This window comes from Passer domesticus, chromosome 3 (assembly GCF_036417665.1).
Source record: "Passer domesticus isolate bPasDom1 chromosome 3, bPasDom1.hap1, whole genome shotgun sequence".
Lineage (NCBI taxonomy): Eukaryota > Metazoa > Chordata > Aves > Passeriformes > Passeridae > Passer > Passer domesticus.
Window position 1 is genome coordinate 30,044,113 of NC_087476.1, and position 6,000 is coordinate 30,050,112.

The window sequence follows — 6,000 nt, forward strand, 5'->3', positions numbered from 1 at the left end:
GGGATTTTTGTTCTGGTGGTTGTGGGGGATCTGCCCTTTGCCAGGTGTATGTATTTTTCCTGTGAACAATGTGTTCTTTTAGGATTGCAGCTTATTGCTGGTTCTGCTTTTGAACTTGAGGCAGTTGGGATTCATGAAGAGGCTTCTAGCACCTTAAATAGCTTTGTAGGGTGGTATTTCAGAGCTTCAGATTCCCACAAGACATATCTTATTTAGATAAAAAAATAAATTCGATTAACTCACAGTCAGAACTGGTAGTCATTTTTGCAAAGGTAGTGAATTTATGGCACTTGAGTTCACTAAAGTAGTCCTGTACAATAGAAGATGACTAAGTGCTAAAGCCAGGAGGATCTGTTTCAATCAAGTAGTTTGACTGTTACATAACACAGGTGAAAAACAACAGAAGACCTAGGGTACTGCAAAGCACTGTGCATCTAATACAGACTTTCATAAGGCTTATAAAAAATAAGCACTTGACTTCTGATTATATATATTTATATACATCTTAAACAGCATAGATTAGTCAAAGCCATGGGTTTTTTTCCTTTGATGAGGACATAGCTTTATGAGGGATTCAAAGTGGAAACCACATTGCTTTCTCAAAGCTAATGCTGCATGTGATAACTGTTAAAAATTATTAAAAATGCGGTAATTGTAATACTTTATCATTATCTTGGGAGGATACTTGGAATAGAATACCAGAGAGGTCAATTGACAACTGTGGAGAGACTTGCCAACCTAATATTAAGGTGATATAAAGCTGGGAGGGATTATGCAGCCGTAGAGGATATAGTAGACTACAAAACTGCTTTGATAAATGACAGAGGACGGTAAAATAAATAACATTGGTAAAATGAAATTTAGTTGAGCTAATGTAAAATGATTCACAGTGGATATTTAAATATACAAAGGTAGATTTAGGAAATGCATAAAGGCATTGATATGACAGAAATGTCTGAGAGCTACAGTATTATTTGCATCCATTCAGACAAGGGTCCAAATATATTTGGACACCAACATTGGGAAAGTGGTCAAAGTCATACAGGTATGACAATGTTTTGTATGAAGTAGCTGTAGCTGACTGGTATTTTAATGGGATTTGTTACCTCATTTGCTTATTTTTTGACTATGGTGAATGTTAATTCTCTTCTTTAGTCCAGTAATGCCCCAGACTAAATGCCAAGCTTGATGTGGTAGTTATAGAAGGTGAATCTAATTTATAAAGTTCTCCATAATTTCCCTCTAGTGAGTGTCATTGGAAATGATTAACTAACTGTAAACTCAGAAGTCAGGTTGCATATTTGCCTAAATTTGTTTCTATTGAAATCTGAAATTAATTTACAGCGAAGAAAAGACTTCACATAAATCATGCTAGATGTGACAGATCAGTGTATTAAGCTCAGTAAAGCCAGTGAAAGTTCTCTCATTTTTGCTGGGTTTATGACTACAAATGTGAAGACCTTAACTGAAGCCCTGTTTATTGGAGTGTCTTGCCCTACAAGTCTGTAAAAGGTCACTTCAGAACAAATTAATAGAAGAGTGTTTTAGTTTAAGATGATCTGTCTAAGTGTCAGAAGCAGTCTCAGTGTAGTACTTAAGCCTCTAAGATTCTGCTTGCTGTCATTCAGATAGAGTTTGATCAGCCAGTTTCTTGAGAGGAAACTGATCCAGTTCTAGGATGCAACCTGGTCTAAATGAATTGCTGTGCAGAAACCCTTGATTTACAGCTGGAATCCTACATCAGCCTTGGGATGGACTGGAACCAGCTACCCAGGTTGGCACTACCAGCTCTTCTGTAGTGGGCTTGTCCATGATGCATCAGCAGGTCACCTGCCTCACATCACTGATAAGAAAGAACATTCATTTGCCAGAACTTCACACAGCATTAGGTGATGCCATTAAGTTTTGCTGAAGGCCTTCTGGACTGCACCATGCAAGCTAGTAATTTTGGCAGTGGAACCCAGAAAGAAATTCTTCTCCCTGAAAGACAAACTGAGAGTGTGATGCAGAAGCCCAAATGCAGATGTCCAAGTGTCTCTGGAGATCCCTTGGTGTCTCCATCTTCTGCTGCAGAAGGGTGCTGGTGTTCCATAGGCTCAGGAGGTCCTGTGGTGTGGCTGCTTGGCCCATGAAGACACTTTGGCTACTCTAGGTTGTCTCCAAGGAAATGATGCACCTACTATGTGCATGGTTATCATGTATAGGCATAGGCCAGCTACATCTGTATGTGACTGGTTGGTTGGCTAAATCCCTTTGAAAGCTGCTGGTCTGTATTGACCAGAGCTGCTTTTATCTAATGGACTATCACACCCCTTGTTATCTTTTGACATATATCTCTATGTAAACAAATAAATTTAGGCATTTCGTTACAAACTTGATCCTGCCCCTATTGTCACTGAGCATCCATATTTCTGTTGGGAAAGTGTGCTACAGACTCCCTCTGACATCTGATGTCTAAGTGGACATTTCTGACCTGACAGCACACAGTATCTCCTGTCTTGAACTTCCAGAATTGCTAAATGAGGCACCTGTGCCAGATGTAGGACATGACTTAGTGTACTCAGAGTAGGAACAACCCTCCCAGAGATGTGTAATTTTCTCCTCTGGGTCATTAAACAGAGACAGAGACTGACATTCTTCTGAAGTCTGAGAAGACTTCTCATTTGGGGAATTTATGTCCTTAGGTGTCTAACCTGTAGATGTTAAGCCTGAGCTGATCACACAATGTTCCTTGTGTACTCCAATAGGCAAAAATAGGAACCTCAGAGGATAATCCCTGTCATCCTAAAACAGGCATTTTAAATATGTAAGCAAAATCACAATATTGTTTCTACTGATTATAGAGGAAGCTAAGATCTAGCCAAACTCAGGTTTAGACATCAGACTTTCAAGCTGTAAATATTGCATGACATGATACAGTCTCACATGCTTAAGGTTTTCTGAAAATACTGAATTTTGAGTACTCAGCTCCCACAGGAAAAGAGAGAGCATCCAACTGAGCTGGTGGTGAGCATCCCTTTCCCTGTCAGGAAGAGTATCTGTAATCAGGCCATATCATGTAATACACTTCCAGTGAGAGACTGAGAGGACTCTTGTTTCAGAGTGTCTGTTGCTAGGTGTGCAGAACTCAAGAGTACAAATCTCTTTAGAAAGAGACAGAGCTTTAACCTTCCTGTCACATCCTATTGAATTTCTTATGCATAAGATCAAAACGGTAAGGAGATGAACAAGAAAACTGCCTCCTCCTTGCTCTCTGAATGAACAGCCAGCCTTTGGCTCTCTGATGAACAGAGAAGTATGAAAGGCTATAAGGAGATCAGAGCATCACACTGCCCTGGTATGTCATTTGCTGTGCTTTATTTCCTCACCTAAACACAGGAGTTGTGCAGAGCCCCTTCTCCATCCATAATGAATAGTAAATAATGAATCCCGTTCTGCTCTGCTTGGGTTAAAGGGCCTCACTTTATGGTGACATAAAGACAGAGCATCCCCTGGGAGTGCAGCCAAGCAGTACCAGCACAAGTGACCCACCTCTGTCAGCTGAAAGTGGAGCATGCACAAGCAGTAACACTTCAGTTTGACTGGACTAGGAACTCATGTTGTCCCTGGTAGAAATATTGCCAATAAACCACCATTTCAAGACCACAGACTCTGCTCATTCTTTCTTAGCTGAATTTTTCTATGACTGTGTGAATTTATGTAGTCGTGATGGTGCAGCATAGCTATTTCAAAGATCTAACTGACGTCAAGATTGATGTGATTCATGGAAGTCATAGGATCCCTACCACTGAAAAAACATCCAGATTAAATGATATGCATTTGTGCAGTTCTACAGTTTGCTTCTCAGCTGATGATTGTGGCTTTCATACACTTCATCAAGGATAATTTGAAAGTGCCCAAAGTCATTGATCTCTGACAAACTCCTCAGCAGTTAGTTCCAGCCAGAGGCTGGCACAAGACCAAATTACACAAGTGGGACAACTGCAGCCCCTGACTCTGCCACCACTTTTTCATATCATGCTTTTTACATCATCCGTAGAAAAAATATATAAATACATAAACTAAGGAAGAAGTTCATCAGGAAAGCCATTTTTAATTAGGTCACTGATGCTCCACTGATGCTACATTTTTAGCTTGTGATTAAGGCAAAGAGGCATAGACTGAGACACAAAAGAAAGCAAACACACACAACCACAAACTTAATGTGATTTTTATAACCATTTGGATTAGTTCACTTAGTTAAACTATTCTGCACAGCTTTAAAGCACAGGTCCACATCAGTCCTGCCTGTTAGTCTTTGATGGCACCTTAAAGCAACCCTTCCCCATGCCTGCCAATCTCTGTATGACTTCAAGGAAGCCAGGCTGGAGGGAGATGACTGCAGAGTTGAGGAATTCAACTGCTTTGGGGTGATGAGGAGCAAGACATGGCGCACAGTCTGTGATTTCAGATGGGACTGAAGCATGTTATACTTTACACAATGTGATCCTCATAGGAAACCCTGTCAGCAGTTTATATGAATATGCACAGAATAGACACACATATTCTGGAGTGAGTGATTTTTTTCCCCCTATTTTGTTGCCCTTTTTATATTCCCAATGACAGATTTCCTTAGATCACCACAGGACAGCCTCATCATAATGCTATTGTGTGCCTCTATTCTGAAGAAAACATGTTAGTAGAGCCTGTAAAAGCCTTTCTGTGTTTATCTCTATGGTGCCATCAGTACATTAAGTGTACTTGCCATCTCAACAAAGCATGCAAGGTAGTTAAGTTTAAAGAGATGAAATTCTGCTTCTAGTGACACAGGAGAAATAAGAAAGAATAGGGTTGATCTTTTCCTGATACGACAAACCTGAGTTATGTGTCAAGAAAGAACATAACAAATGTCCACTTTAGGAATCTGATACAGTGAACAAAGTCATCAGAGTAGAGTGAGCACGTGCACTATTGCAGGATTAGCCCGTTTCACTCTGTAACATGTGCTGTTACAGCGGGAAGCCACCTGGCAGCTGGAATACAAGCAGCCTTTGACGGGCTCAGGAAAGACATTGCCACACTTTCACACTGTTGTTTGACCAGGCTGAATGAACCAGCCAAATGGGCTCACTTCTGGCCTGATTGAAGAGATGAGTAAATAAGCACAACAACTTCCTTTTGCATGTGGCAAAGTGGGTCAGCAAAATATTGCTGGTAATGTGCTAAATACAGTGAATGCTTTGTACTTTTTGATTTACTGCTCTGTGTGAACTCTGTATGCTTCCTCACATCATAATTAGGGGGTTGCTTGCAACTGTGTTTGGGAGGAGTCCATTTTTCAAACGAAAAAAACCCACCTAGGTGAGCTGGCAATTCCAAGATTCGGGGAGGAACAAAGGAGTATAAATTACATGTTGATCAATAACATTGTTAAAAAATACAAAAAGCAAAACTAAAAATACCCATATTGTCACCATAACTACAGATGAAATCAGAACAGTGGAAAAAAGTGTTAAGATACTTTGTCAAACATTACATTTGTTACACTAGAGGTCATTACAAAGCAAACCACAAACCAGGACATGGGCATAAGAGCACAGCCAAATTCAGACTCAGCAGGCAGAGCTGAGGACAGGCAAAAAAAGAAAAGGACTGATCCAGGCTAGGGACTGGAAGCAAGGAACAGTTTCCTTGCAGGGTAAATGCAGCTTGGTCAGGGAACAGAAGGATCCTTACCAAGAGGCTATGAATGACTATACAATATATACTTGTGTCACTATTGTCATAACCAAAAAAAAAAAAAAAAAAAAAAAAAAAAAAAAAAAAAAAAAAATCCCCACACTACAACAAATGTATGGCTAACAAGAAAAGGGACAATTTTTCTTCTTGATGTCAACATCGAAAAGGACAAAGCCCCATTGTTATTTCTTAACACCATTAAAGCAATGGCATTTGCTGGCTTGTTTGTGGTGGTATTTCCCTGTGGCAGGAGGGTACAAGTTAAGAACAGGTGGTACTGTT